This window comes from Camellia sinensis, chromosome 8, assembly GCF_055761805.1.
Source record: "Camellia sinensis isolate YWXY chromosome 8, ASM5576180v1, whole genome shotgun sequence".
Classification (NCBI taxonomy): Eukaryota; Viridiplantae; Streptophyta; class Magnoliopsida; order Ericales; family Theaceae; genus Camellia; species Camellia sinensis.
Window position 1 is genome coordinate 85258517 of NC_138968.1, and position 16234 is coordinate 85274750.

The 16234-nt window shown below is 34.6% G+C and overlaps 1 long non-coding RNA gene across 1 annotated transcript; it reads left to right on the forward strand.

The window, feature by feature from the left end:
• The first annotated feature begins 14798 nt into the window (after positions 1-14798).
• Positions 14799-15661, forward strand: LOC145796621 (uncharacterized). The gene is made up of 3 exons (XR_014337100.1): positions 14799-15143; positions 15235-15462; positions 15568-15661. It is a non-coding gene; the product is annotated as an uncharacterized LOC145796621 (long non-coding RNA).
• The last annotated feature ends 573 nt before the right edge of the window (positions 15662-16234 follow it).

Sequence of the window (16234 nt, forward strand, 5' to 3'; positions counted from 1 at the left end):
GGCTTCAAACTTTAAAACCTAAACCTTGCACCCCATTTTGACCAAAACCTTATTTTTTCTAACCTGACCACTCAAAGAACAGTCGACCAATAGATGGCCGGCAGGCCACTTTGTTTGGGCCAGCCGTACATCCTCATAGCTAGCCAACCATGTTCTGCGCAGAAGATATTTTGCAGCAGCCAGCTGCTCCCATGCACGAGACTTGGACCAGCTGTCTCTTTTGTAGATATTTCCGACGTAAGAAACTGAAACTTTATAAATACAGCACCTCCCTCACGGTTTGGGGTTTGAAAAATTTGCCAAGAGCCTAAAGCTTGCCCAACACACTTCTCTACCCTCTTGCAATATAGATACACAATAGATACACCATATAAGCTTAGACTTGAAAGCTTTTTGCTGAGATTTTGAACACAATTTCAGATACTTGAGAGCGTCTAGCTTGAGATTTGTGAACTAAGAAGATCATCCTCTCTTTCAAGAGGTGAACTTTGAACTTTTTTCACCATCTTTCCTCTCTCTTTTTCTTATATTTACATACTGATTTCAGAGTTGTTTTAAGCTTAAAATGTGATTAAAACCTCATTAAAAGTTGGTGGGCTAGCCATTCTTCCATTGGCTTGCGCACTAGTTGTATACCCTTTGTTTTCTTTCATTTTTTTTTCACTTTCTTTTCATTTCATTTGGTTTAATTTCAGCACTTTTAGCTTTTGACTTGTTTTGTGTGATATGACTTGAATATGGGCTTATAAAAGGGTCCTAGTCCTGCTATGCTTTGAGTATCATGTGCTCTTACTTCCTATGCTTTGAGTATCATATTTGTGTTGTTGTAATAGTTCTCACGGATTTGGCATGTTTAGGATATAGCAGTCAGTCTATTTGAGTTGATCATTTTACTTTGTTATAGTTTTCCTTATGTTTTTTGAAACTTTGTGATCGTGGGAGGATTAGAGCTTAGGCTTAACCACCCCGCCACAAGTTTGATTACCTAGTGTTAAATTTCTTGCTTTCATAATTGTTGTCCACCTTTAAGCTAAGTAGTAGCTTCCATGTTCAAAGTGTTGAAAAACTCTCTTATCGATTTCGAAACATGGAAATGGATGTCTCATCCTTGTTCCATGAAAAATAGGAGTTGTCAACAACTTTGGCGAGTTGTGTGCTTAAGCTTTTATAGATAGCTTACTTTTTTCTTTTTTTTCCTTTTTCCCGTTACTTGCTTTGTTGCTCATAGAGAGTTCTTTATTGAGAAGTGTTTAAAACTCTCTCCTAGTTCCATTTTGAAGCATGGAAATTGATGTTTCATCCTTATTCCATGAGTAGGGAGAGGAGTTGACAATAATCTTTGAGTTGTTCTATGTTTTTCATTTTAGTTGCTCTATAATCATCACTTACTATCTTGTGATGTTTGATGATTTGTGGAGTATGTCTATCTCTTCCTTGAATAAATTCATGATAGGAAGAAGGTAACGCGAATAGCCTTTTTTGTGTTTAACTAAGTTTTCTCCTATTTGCTTTTAAGATCATCATGCAACAAACTTGCAATGAATGATGATTTGGGATGCAAAGCTACTCCCTCCTTGAAAATCTCCATGACAAGAGGGAGCAAGAAAGATGAACATCTTTTGGAAACACTCTGTCTTACTCTGTTCCAATTCTGCTGCAACAGTGCATTCCTCAAAAATAGTGGCCGACCGACCATTATTCTGTACGGCCGACCATCTTATCAGGCCGATCGGCCAAGCAAGTTGTACGCCAGTGGTAATTTTCCTACAAAACAAAGCAGATATTGAGTCCAAAACAGAACTATTTTCTGGATGTGAACAAGGCAGGTTTTAGCAGTAAGTAGAGGAGGTTTCCGGAGGATGTTCTTGCTTGTGCGCATGCGATTCCTTGCCTCTCGTTCAATTCCTTTAAATTAGTTGTGTTGAAATTCATGCTTGTAATAATTAGTTAGTAATTAATTAATTAGTTCATTCATTTTGGTTTATAATAATTAGTTAATTACGACATTCGAACCCTGTGAGGACAAATTTGTAATATGTGATGTATATCTTCCAACCCCCATTTCTTTATCTCTTTTATTTACATACTTACCGTGGTTGTATATAATATTATGTTTTTGTTTCATATCATTACCATGCTTTGTATCCATTTTTGCATGCATTAAGGTTCGGTTCATCATTTTTAAACATCATTGTCATTTTCTACTTACTTAAATACGTACGTGACCACATGCTTTGAGTAAATCCATATGACATATTAATAAGCCGAACCTAATAGTTGCATTTTGTATGTATTGCATTAGTTATGTACATCGTTAGGGTCATGCATTTTCTAATTGTTTTATTTTCTTTGGCTTGCCTCGGAGTACTAGGTGAACATTTTTTTTGCTTTAGCATTACATGTGTGTTCGTGTTGCCATGACAGGCATACTACTATGATGCTACGTCCTTATTTGAAATACCTCTTTGAATGCTTGTGGATGAAGGCTATTTCGCTTAAGTTGGAATGACTTTGATTATTGTACATATGAGCTAGTTTTTCCTTTAAGTTGCAAATATTCAAAACTCTTTTAAGAAACGCATGAAATCAAAGTATTCCAAAGTAAGTGACGTAGTCTATATTTGTTTGTTTCACATAGTAATGTTAGTATATTAATAATCAGAATATGAGCATATAATGTACATAAAATTCACATCTTGATTAGTAGAGGCTGATTTTTGATCGGGTGAGTAGGGTGCTTAATTCATGACCTTCCCCTCTCATACCTAAATTCCCGAGTTGAGATACTTTGGTTATGATGGACAAGTGGCTTTTGGCATGAGTCACGAGTTTCCTAAATTTTTCAAAAATATTTAGGTGGCGACTCTAAAATTTGGCTATGCAATCCATTTTTGGCATCTCTAATGATTAATGGATTTTCTAAGATCTACCGAATTTGGACTCTCATTTGTTTTTCTGATTCACATTGCACTTGTGGAACCAGATTCAGAACCACGGAAGTCCGAACTGTAAGGCTATAGTACCCAAAGAGACTAAACCCCTCCGAGGAACACGAAAAACCAGCTACAATTATTAAAAAAGAAATTAACATAATTATATCAAAATTATAAATTTTATTATATTTTTCTAAATTTTAGGAATGATCATTATAATTTACCCATTATATGACTTTATCAAGGAAAAATGTGCGATAAGTCCACTTTTATGGTGCATATGATATTAGCTTCAATGATTGAATTATTTTGGTTATAAGGACGCTATTAATTAAATAATATTTTTTTTCTTGTTTTTACTCTTATGCTTTTTTATCTGTTTATTCTCATAAATTGCTATTAATTGTTGCCCACCACTGCCTATTACTAGTCACTATATTCGGCAACTCACCATAAGAGTTGTCTGTAGACGACGATGGGTAGCAACAACGAATAAGTGGACATATAGATGGATAAGTGGATATACATAGACAAATATATAAAAAATAATCACTAAGGATCCTCTAGAGTGAAATTTTCCTAAAGTTTCCTAGAGTGCTATATTGTGTGATTGAGATTTACTGGCAAGTCACATCAGAAAAATTGATGTGACTTGCCAGTAAATCTCAACCACACAATGTTGCACTCTAGGAAACTTTAAGAAAAAATCACTCTAGAGGATCTTTGCTCAAAAATAATATATTTTCAGAATTGTTGTTATCTTTGTGGACCCCCCCAAAAAAAGTTGGAACAATTATTCCAACAAATTTTAATTTAAATTAATATCATAGGTGAATCTCTAAAAGCCCTAATTTATTTGTATCACTCCAATAAATTAATTGTTATTTTGATTTTGGTGTAACAAAAACTTAAAGTTTTAAATACAAAAATTTAGAGACAAGTTATTTTTTAGTGTTGAAGTATCTTAATTGGTCATATTTTTAGCGATAAAATCAGAAATTTGTTCTTGAATTACATATTTTTTTATCAAAATATTTTTCTTAAAAAGTAAAACGTTTTTCATACACAAAATTACTTTGTCCACAAACAACATTTTCAAAATTATCGCTAAGTATTTTTTTTTTTTGATTTTTGAGACAATTTTCATAACGACAGAATTGATTTCATAATTTTTTTTATAACAAATTTTTTACTTTTAAAAATAAACAAATTTAGGTTTCGTTTGACAAAAGAAGTTAGGACTAAAAAACGCAAAAAATTTTTATTTCACTTTTTCTCCTACAAAAATTAAAAAAGTCAAAAAAATTAATCCAAACAAACTTTTTAACACCAAATTTAAAAAAACTCAACTAAAAAAAATCAACTTAAAAGACCGTAACTAAACGACAACTTCTCTATACTTCTTTTACGTTGTTGTGAGTAGTCGTAAATCATGGGCCAAGACTTTTCCTCCGAACAGCCAATTCTCCATTGTCCCCTGAATTAGCCTTGGAAGAAAAAAACAAAGTAAATTGCAAATACAATTTTTAAAATTTATTTAAAATACAAATTGATCTTTATAATTTTAAAAATTATAAATATTTTATTGTCAGAATTTTATATTTACCAAAATTAATAATTTTTTTTTATTAACTACTCTTCTATATAACAATAAAATTACATGAATTATTAAGGGAAAATAATCAATAAGTTTTATTTTGCTATTAAGATTACTATTGAGTCATATTTGTCATAAAATATTTTAAAAAGTTCATTACTTTATAATAGTGTATATTATCTCAATTTTATCATTCTCATTTAATATGAATAATAATTTATAAATAATTTTAACTTAATTAAAATTAATAAATTCAATTGAATAAAATATTTATATTATATTAAAGAATATAAGTAACAATTAGATCAAAACAACTTTAGTATAAAATGCATCCTTTTTCATTATTTCCAATTATGAATTTTATTTAGTATAAACAATTTAAAAAGGTTAAATTCTATTAAACTTCTAAAGAGTTATGAAAAATAATACTATGGCAAATTTATATATTTCTCAATGCATGAGATAGTTGATGAATCATATACTTATGATTTTGTTTATGAAAATTCATTTAATTCAATAATTAAAAACATTATTATTATTATCATAGGGTTTTAAATAAATTAAAATTATTTATGAATTTTTTGTTCATATTTTAATGAAAGATAAAATTAAAATAAAATATACTAATAATTGAATTTTTTTATAAGAATTTATAAAATAAAAAAGAAAATATAACTTGTTCGTCAATATTAAAATTTGATATAACTCAATAATAATTTTTGAAACAAAATAACTTATCGGTAATGTTTTCATTGTCGTTTATAATATTAATAAAAATTCATTATTTTTATAATTAAAAAAATATAATTTTGCTTAGATTAAAAGTACTTATGAAATTATTGTTCATATTAAATGAAGAGTAAAATTGGGATAGCATACACCATTATCTAAAAACGAACTTGTTGGGAATGTTTTATGAAAAAGAGGACTTAGTTGTCCATATTAAAAATTGATAGAACTCAATAATAATCTTAAGAATAAAATATGACTTATTGGTTATTTTTCCAATTATTAATTAAAATATATTTATGATAATATTAAAAATTGTTACTTGACTAAATAATTTATTAATAAAATAAATCATTTATTATGTGATTAGAAACTTAAAACTTAAAAGAACATATTGTAATTTTCAAAATTACGAAAAATAATCAATACTTTAAGTAAATCTCAAATAAATATATTTATAATTTACTCAAAAAAAATTACCCAAACATTTCCATGGAAGGTAATCTCCGCGTCTGGTGGGAATGCACCAGCTGTTCCAGAAAACTCTCACTACAACAAACCGTACATTTGGCGACTAAAATTGGCGACCAAACCAATTTTAGTCGCCAAAAACAGGGTGTTCGGCGACCAAACTTCCGTTTTTAGTCGGCATTCATTTAGTATTTTTAGCTACCAAAGTTTTTAGTCGCCATACAGTGTTATTGGCGACTAATTTGTTTTTAGTCGCTGCTTTGAACCACTTTACGCTACCAAAGTTCAATTTCGTCGCCGTATGATAACATTTAGCGACAAAAACGTTTTGTCGTCAAAAAAATGGGAGAAATTTTTATGCTTTTTGGCGACCATAACAAATATTTAGTCGCTGAAGTTTCGAAATGTTTTTTTAGAGGGAAACTCATTAATATTGGCGCCTACATTTAACAAAGGATTATTTGTCTTCTGTTTGACACACACCACAGAGCAGTCGATACCAAAGCTTTGCGCCGCTGGCCACCGTCGTTCATCACCGGCGCTCGCGACCACGAACATTGCAGTCCGGCCCACCACTGATTACAGGTATTTGTCTCTCCCTCTCTATCGATCTGTGTCTGTCTGTTTGTATCTCTCTCCCTCTCCATCCCCGTGGCTCACGTGGTATTTCTCTCTCCCTCTCTATCGAAATGTTTTTGAAATGTTCTCTCTCCCTCTCTATCGATTTCGTAATCAAGGCTCTGATTAAGTTAGGGCTTTTTCTGATTATAGGTATTTAGGGCTTTTTCTGATTTCGTGAGGTTGGAGAAAGAGGTTGTGAGGGTAGCTTTTTTGTATCCCCGCTTCTGTATCATCCCCGTTTCTGATTACAGGTATTAAGTTTTCTACTTCTTTTCTCCCCCCCTTCTGTATCATCCCCGCTTCTCTGTATCCCTTTCTGCAAATCATCTGTTTCTCAAAGTATTCTAGTTTTTGGGTTTGTTTTTGTGTTTCAGAAAATAAAAAAAACAAACTTCAGTGGTATTTCTCGAAAGCCAGGTGTTTTCACACTAGACATCAATTTTATTTTTATTTTTATTTTTATTTTTTTGTTTTATTTTTTGTTTTTGTTTTCTTTGTTTCATGAAATCACCTGCGAGGGTAGCTTTTTTGTATCCCCCTCCAGGTTGGTTCTTTTACATCTTGGACTAAAGAGGCTTATCTATTTTCAATCCTCTTTATTAGGTTTTTTCGGTATGGGTATACACTGATTACAATCCATCACTCTTGAATTCCAATGCTACTTGTGGATGGCTATACACAGAGCATGTATGGCGTTTCTATAATTTGACAACTATTGAAGTTTTATTGCTGATTTTCTTGTCCTACATTGGTTTGAACAAACTCATCTAATTTGGAGTATAGATTAGTCGCTCAAATTGTTTCTAAATATAATTTTTGCTTCCATACACAAATCAATTCAATATTCTGCGAGGCAAGTCAATTTCTTAACCTGGGATTTTTCATCTTTCTGTATTTTTATTTATTCATTTATTTTTTGTGCAGATGGGCAATGTTTGGTTTTGCTGTTGGGATGCTAACAGAGTATGCAACAGGCTCAGACTTCGTTGATCAAGTAAACATTCTTCTCTCCATTTTCGGGATTGTAGACTTGGAGTAACTTATCTGTTTGATTTCCAATGCTACAAATACGTACTCTCTGTTACATGTAATTTCTGTAGTTAAATCCAATCTTTCATCTCCCGCTTTTTTTGAGTAAATTTTCAATTTTCATTTGTTTGAATCACTTAATTATCTGTATTCTCACTATGTACATGAATTTCAAAAAACACAAATTTGTTGTGTGTAATTTGATTTTGAGTTGTGTATACTTTGTATGAGATTCTAGCTCACCAAATTTGCATCCTAACCTTTTGGTTGTTGGTACATAATCAAAGATTCAAAAGTGCAATCCACAATCCAATACCTTGTCACCATGAAGAGTTGTTTCTGCTCTACTTTTAACAGAAACTAGTGGTCCAGATTTTGAGTTATGTTTTCTTTTTTGTTCTCTCTCTATTTATTATTACACACCCCTAATTCTTCTTTCAACAAAAAGAAAGCATTTTTGTATTCAAGTTTCCTAAGAGTCAAACTCACCAGACACTCCAAAAAGACTAGTAAGTCTATCTACCTTCTGGTAATTCTGAAAATATTATCACTGGGTCCATGACACTAGTTAAAAATTAGATCATTTATTTCTTAACTATTGAAAACAGTGCTACAACAATTGATGTTACTAGACTGACTCACTCAATAATACCTTCCAATTGATAAATGTGCCTGCTTGGATTTATAGTGTTGATTTGCAATGTCATGTGATAAAAAATAAAAACAATAAATTAAAGAAAAGTTGCAGTTTTAAATTTATCTATATTTATTTTATGTTTGATTTTTCTATAGTTAATTATGTTGACGGATAAGCATAAATTTCAAAACACCAATTGTCATTTCGATGCCAAAACATTGACATTTCAACTTACAATGATATAAACTTTTTTTTTAAAAAAACAAAAAAATGTATTTAGGTTAAGAAACAGGTTGTTCTTTGAATTGTATAGTGTTTTTGAAATGTATCTACTTTTAATGTCTGTCTATTGAAAGCTCATTTATATGTGTATGCTTTTTCAGTTCTCTATTTAAAGTAAAGGAAGATGATGAAGTAGACAATTTAGACATAAAGTTCAAAGTGAGGCGGAAAACAAAGCGTGTATACTCATATCTACCTCCTGAAGTTTGTTTAAAGATCAGTAGATCATTAAAAGTTAGTTTTTTGCTCCATTTTGAGTTGCATTTAACACATGAAACTGTGCTATTGGACAGTTTATTGTTTACTTTGTCTGCTTTACCAGCTTTACTGATGATTTATGATATACTTTTTCCCCACTTTCGGTTTTACTTTGAGAAAAAAAATTCTTCATTTCTTTCATCATACAGTCAAATGATGGAGTAAAATTATTATTGTAAAGTGTCCATCTATGTTTTACACCATGTAGTAAATGTCTAATATTTTTCTTGAATTTTAAAATGATTTTGCTACTGATTGGAACAAATATATAGAATTCAGTATAATGTTTGTTACATATAAATTATATATCTCCCTGTAAGATGACTTGGCATAGAATTGTTCATGTATGTCACATTAGCGTATGCATACATGCCGAGTTACTACTGAAATTAGCCAACTCTATGCAGCTGAGAAATAGGCATAACATCCCGATATGTCATTACTATTTCGGTAAACATCAACAAGCAATGCTAATCGAACCCTTAAACTTACTTAAGCTCTCTTCCATTACAGAGTATTTTTCCAAGTTCCCGTCCATTCCCAGGTTCATCTTTGGTTGATGTGTACTGTTCCAATAATGGATAAGAGTTGGATGATGATACAAGATCGGCTAAAAAGTAAAGAGTATTTAGAGGGTTTTCAGTCATTTATTGAGTTCGCTACAAAGAATTTAGGGCCGCAGGATGAGATCCGTTGTCCTTGTGTTGATTGCTTGAACGGCACAAAATTTAGTCGACACGTTGTACGGTTGCATTTGATTCGAAGAGGAATCACAATTTCTTATCGAACTTGGGTGCACCATGGAGAACATGCTCCCATGTTTCGTGATCATCCTAGTATGCGAAACGATGATACCGAAACCAATGAGAATCGAATGACTGACAATCACGAAAATGTGGATGAACTTCCTACCATGTTAGAAGAGATTTACATGAGTGGTCTCATGGATGATAATATCGACGAAGAACGTACTAGTTCGGAGAGGCACAATTTGTTGAAGTTCATGAAGTTCTTCGATGATGCTCAACGCAAAGTATATCCAGACTGTGAAAAGTTCTCCATCTTGTCCTTCGTAATTAAGATGCTTCATTTGAAGGTGTACAATAAATGGAGCAACAAATCTTTCGACATGGTTATGCAAGTTTTCAAAGACATTCTACCAAACTGTGATGAAACTGTTCCATGGACTCTTTATGAAGTGAAAAAGTTCTTACGTGAATTGGGTTTGGGATATGAGGCCATTCATGCATGCAAAAACGATTGTACTCTATTTTGGAAGGACAACGCCACATTGGAGAATTGCCCTACATGTACGGAGTGTAGATACAAGTTGAACGACAAGACGGGTAAAAAAATTCCACACAAAATACTGAGGTACTTTCCTTTGACACCGAGGTTGAAGAGATTGTACATGTCGAAAAAAACAGCCGCATTTATGACATGGCACAAAGATAAGCGTGTGGATGATGGAGTACTACGACATCCAGCTGATGGTGAGGCATGGAAGGATTTTGATAGGTTGCATCCTACGTTCTCTGCGGATCCTCGGAATGTAAGACTAGGGCTTGCCACAGATGGTTTCAATCCATTCGGAAATATGAGTACATCGTACAGCATGTGGCCCGTAATCTTAATGCCTTACAATCTACCCCCATGGAAGTGTATGAAAGATCCATTTGTCATGCTGTCATTGCTTATTCCAGGACGATCCGCACCTGGAAGAGACATCGATATTTATTTGCAACCATTAGTAGAAGAGTTAACTACTTTGTGGGAGCATGGTGTGCAAACATATGATGCCTTAAATGGCCAAATATTTACAATGCATGCAGCAGTCATGTGGACCATCAATGACTTCCCCGCATATGGTTCCTTGTCTGGTTGGAGTACAAAAGGTTACTTGGCCTGCCCTAATTGCAACATGGATGCTTCATCTCAGAGTTTGCGAAGTAAGATAGGGTATATGGGTGCTCGGCGATACTTACCTGAGAACCATATTTGGCGAAGAAGTAGGCTATTCAACGGTGAAATTGAGAATCGGTCCAAACCCGTGGAGTTATCGGGAGAACAAATACTCGAGCAAATTAATTTGGGGACGTACAAGCTGTACGGAAAGCATCCAACCAACCAAAAAAGACAAAGGACTGAAAAGCCAACTCCAAACTGGACGAAAAGAAGCATTTTGTTTGACCTTCCCTATTGGAAAACACTTAAGCTTCGACATAACCTTGATGTCATGAACATAGAGAAGAATATATGTGACAGTCTGCTTGGTACACTATTGACCATAGATGGCAAGAACAAGGACACAGACAAAGCACGTTTGGATCTGGAGGACATGCGAATACGAAAGGAGTTACACTTGATAAGGCATGCGAATGGCTCTTTCGAGAAGCCTCCGGCATTCTACACATTGTCCCTGGCAGAGAGACAAGGGTTTTATGATTTCTTGAAATCGATTAAGTATCCTGATGGCTATGCTGCAAATGTATCCAACTGTGTCACTGCGAATGGTGGTAAGTTAGTTGGCCTTAAGAGTCATGACTGTCATGTCCTTCTACAACGTCTTCTTCCCATTGGGATGCGAGGATACCTTCCTACCGAGATTGGGACCACATTGTTTGAGTTGGGAACTTTTTTCAAACAGTTGTGCTCAAAGACATTGCGGGTCACTGATTTGGAGCAATTGCAAGAACAAATAGTACTTATACTTTGTAAGCTTGAGAAGATTTTTCCTCCTGCTTTTTTTGATGTCATGGTCCACTTGGCAATTCATTTGCCTTATGAGGCTATGCTTGGAGGGCCTGTGCAATATCGATGGATGTATCCTATTGAGAGGTATAACTACGATGGGGGTGCTTTTTTAATGTAAATATAGTTCAATGTAACCATACTAACGATCAGCCTGATGTTTACATGTAGGATGCTCGGACTTCTTAAAGGATTTGTTGGCAATAAAGCTCGGCCAGAAGGTTCCGTTGTCGAGGGCTACATATCGAAAGAGTGTGCGACGTTTTGTTCAATGTATTTGGATGGAGTTGAAACGGTCTTTAACCGGGAAGAAAGGAACTACGATGGAGGTGACAATGGGCCGGGGTTGGCAATTTTCACTCAAAATGTTCGTCCTTTTGGTCAACTCACAAGGGAAATTGATGTGTCCGTAACTGACCGCGAATTCGCTCATTGGTTTGTCCTACACAATAGTTTGGAAGTTGACGAATATCTAGAGTACGATTCCTCATCATACATGCAACATACATCTTGTACACGGTTTTTTTATTTTTGTTTAAGTCTTCATTATTCCAATTACTTATGAATTACATTGTATTAAGTAGGGAACACAAGCTCGTGTTGCAACAAACATATGGAAGTGATTGCAACATTGCAACGCGACAATGCAAAGAATTTCCTAAATGGTTCAAAGATCGCGTAAGCTGAAGCTCGTTATTGTATAGTTTGCAAATAATGTTACATTATTCTAAGTTTGAATTAACTTGACATACTTTCTTCTGTAGATGAACCAACTGCGAAATCAAAAGTCACCCGAAGCAACCGATGAGATGTGGTCATTAGCCAATGGACCTAATGCCTTAGTGAACACATATTCGGGATGCATTGCTAATGGCGTTCGATTCCATACTATCGACCGTGATAACCGTCGTAAATGCCAAAATAGTGGGTTGGTAGTGGAAGGCGACCACGAAGGCCAATTGATAAAGTTCTACGGCTACCTTTGTAAAGTGTGGGAACTGACATATTTGTTTGGACATCGGGTTGTTTTGTTCCAATGTGAATGGTATAACACCGGTAGTAGTCGAACTTTGCGTGTCGAACCACATGTGACAACTGTTGATGTAAGAAGTCGATGGTATAAAGATGACTCGTTTGTGTTCCCAAGCCAAGTTCAACAAGTTTTCTATGTTCCTGATACGAATTTAGGACCGAATTGGCGAGTCGTAGAAAAGTTTCAACATCGATGACTTTGGGATGTGCCAGAAGTAGATGTGCCAGAATTTGATGACGTCTTCCAAGAAGATGAGACCACTACTGTTGTACCAAGTGACCCTATTGATGATGATGCTGTTTTGCGTCGGAATGACATTGAACCTGAAATAATTTCAATGGAAGTTTCGCATACCAAAAAGCGTGTACAACCCGAGGGTGTTATGGATGATGCTTTCATCTGTGATGACGATGATGAACTAACAATCGCGGGTGATGACGAAGAAGATGAGATAGAAATTGATTTTGATATAGATACGGACCTAGAGTTTTAACTCACTTTGTGGTAAAATTACTTTATGTGTTCTCTAAGTACATTGTTGATGAACTTTGTTTGTTTGTCTGTCTTGTTTTGTTGATGTGATGGGGGGCTTTAAGCGATCTTGTTAGAATTTGCCAAGAAAAAATGAAGAACCTGGCTTCGAGCTCGCTGAAGATCCTGCTCCAACTGAGAGAGCTTTATCCTACTTAACAGTAGCTGCTGTACATAGGCCTATATATATATATATATATATATATATATAGAGAGAGAGAGAGAGAGATAAGTTGGTATAGATCCCAAAACTATGAAGATTGTAGTATAAGTTTTAGACAAGTAATGATCATTTCGAGGACTAGTTTATATCATTATCTGCACATTTAATCTGGAAAACTGTTTTTTGAAAACACTATAACAAAAAAACTTAGTAATTGATTGGTTTAAAACAACCCAAAACAGTGTAATGGAAAGAGAAATTTTTTTGTTATTTTAAGCAATGAAAAATGTGTTTTATTTATTTGTATAAGATAGGTGAATAAAATCATACTGGGTCCATAGGAATATAGGGTTTGATGTCTAATTCCAAGATAAGGTGTAAAAGGACTTGAATCTACAGTTTGGAGATTGATGTTGCTGTTGATGTTGTTGGGCTTGTGGAATCTAGTTTTCAAATGGGTATTTTATAAAGTCATCATAACCACCCCAAAGACTTCTTCATTTTTCGAATGGGTATTCGAGATACCCATTTGAATAATTAGTATTCAAATGGGTATTTCAAATGGGTATTTTATAAAATCATCATAACATTCCTAAAATTATTCAAATGACTTCTTCATTCTTTGTTTATTCAGTAAATTAGTTTTAAATGTGAGTAGACTAATTATGTCTTGTTTTGTTTTTTTTGTTCTTGTTCTTCTTCATCTTCTTCTTCTTCTTGTTTGGACCCCAATTTCCCAACTACATTCATATTCTATGGACTTAATACCCTTGTAATTAACTTCCTATACGATTTGTATGAACTTTGGCAGAAAATTGAAAAGCAAATTCATAGTGAAGTCAGATTTATGTATGTTTGCTGCTGTTTACTCATTTGCTGACAGATTTACTGAAGCAAATTCATAGTGAATCATAGTGATTCTGCTGGTTAATCTTGATAAGTTTTTTTGGTCTGTCTCTGGCTGCTGTCGCTGGTTGTTAATCTTGTCAATCTGCTGGTTGCTTAATCTGCTGGTTAATCTGAGTTGGGATGTTTCTATTCATGGTTAATCTGCTGGTTACTTAATACAAGGCTCCAACTGGTTACTTATGTAGGTACCATGGTTCCTGGTATGAAGACGGGGCGGCGGAAGACAGCAACAAGTGGCAACGTATTATCAGGCTCTGAAGCATGTCCAGCAGTTATTGGCACCCCGTTGACGTTATCTGATGAGACACAGCCACCAGATGATACACAAACAGTGGTGGAGGAGACGCAGCCAGGTGGCGTGGGTAAGAGCATTTCACTTACTTCGTTACAAATTCTTTTTTCCTTTTTCCTGGGCTGCCTAAGTCAGGTCTTTAAGGCAATGAAAACCCCATAAACAGGAAGAAAAACAAAGAAAATGTGAAGGTGAGATAAGAAGAATATTGGAGGATTTGGTGCATGATTTGTTGAAGGATTCTGTTACAGAGGACGTGGTTTCTGCTGGCAGTAGTACCGAGTGTTTGGAACAACTACTGAAGAAGCTGTCAGAGAAGTACACAGCCCTTGCTTTGGAGAAACCTATTCTTGTTGACTCAGCTGATGAGAAAAACACAAAAATAACGCAAACAGTAGTAAGGCACACTGTTTAAACATATGTTTTTAAACATAAAGTTCATTGATTTAGTTGAGTTCTAAACTTAAAAGAAACCAAGGGTTGTACACTTGTAATTAACGATATTAGTTTCATAGTCAGTTATTGTCTTCGCTGTAATTAAGATGCTTATATGTGTTTATGTATTTTTTTTTTTTAAATTGAAGCAACAAGCAATACTCGAACATCTTTCCTTAAATCTGTTTGTAATTTGTGGCGTGCTTCCCCTTTTGTAGCAGGGCGAAAAAGAGCAACTCGTGTACGAGGACGTACATTGGGCAAAGGAGTGCAAAAAAGAATAGCCAGGAAAAAAGGAGAGAAATTACATGTGTATGTCAATCGGGTGTTGAACGCAATCACAGGAGGGAATGCAACCCCAGCGACGAATGAGTTGGGATTGCAAATTAGACGGTTGTGCCCTCTTCAGAGCGTGAAGTCATGGACGAAAATCAATGAAAGTACCAAAGATGCGGTCATCCAAGCGGTGCTAGTACGAGATTTATCTTCCCATAATGTCGTTATTAAGTTATTTGTAATTGCTTAAATTAATTGATGTACTAATTGTCTTATTATGTTTGTAGGACAAGTTTGTTATCGGGGATGATTTTGATAATGATGAACAAGCTCAACAAATTCTTGATAGAAAGGCATATTTGCTATACAAGGATTGGAGGTACAATCTAAAGCAAGAGTTCCTCGAACTTGAGGAAAAGGGTGTTGATGACCCGTATAGTCATCCGCCTAGTGGAGTGAGCTTGGATGACTGGAGATATCTTATTGATGTTGCTTGGAAAGACGAATCTCACTTGGTAACAAATTAATTAGAAACCCCATTCTTGAAATTCATTGATGTGAATATGAATAAAAATTCTAACAAAATTGGTTTATGTTTGTAATTTTTTTTTTCTTGTTAGAAACGCTCTAAAGCTGGTAAAGCAAATAGGGCTATGCTCCCGTACAATCATACAAGTGGATCGCGATCATTTCCTAAAGCAATGTCGCTTATGGTGAGAAGTAGTTATTTGTTTAGTAATATAATGGATGATTGATTCTTCTTCATTTTGAATATTACTATGTAGTACTTCATCAATGGAAATTTTTGAAACATAATAGGCAAATGAGGATAGAGAAATAGATTTCCCTGAATTTTATAAGAAATCACACAAGTCCAAGAAGACGGGAGACTGGATTGACCCCAAATGTGGTGAGCTACATGTGAGTATTGAATGTTGAAACCAATTTTGTTGTGTATCAATTACTAAAGTTGTTTTCAATTCCTTCAACTATCTTGACTTTCTTATTTTTTTGCCATGATAGGATGATATGGTCAATCTACAAGTCGTAGCCACCGATGCGGGGTTGCCATTGACCCACGAAGAACTATCAAGGCAAGTGCTCGGGGCAAAAAAAAATTACTTGCGTGGATGTGGGATAGGCCCACAACCCTCTTCAACAGCTTCCAATGTGGCACGAGCACGTGACAAACATATGGAGTCAATGAGAACGGAATTGGAGGCTCTTCGTGAGGAGCGTGAAAGAGATCACGAGGAGTTGCTGAAGGAGAAAGAGGAGCGGCAAAGA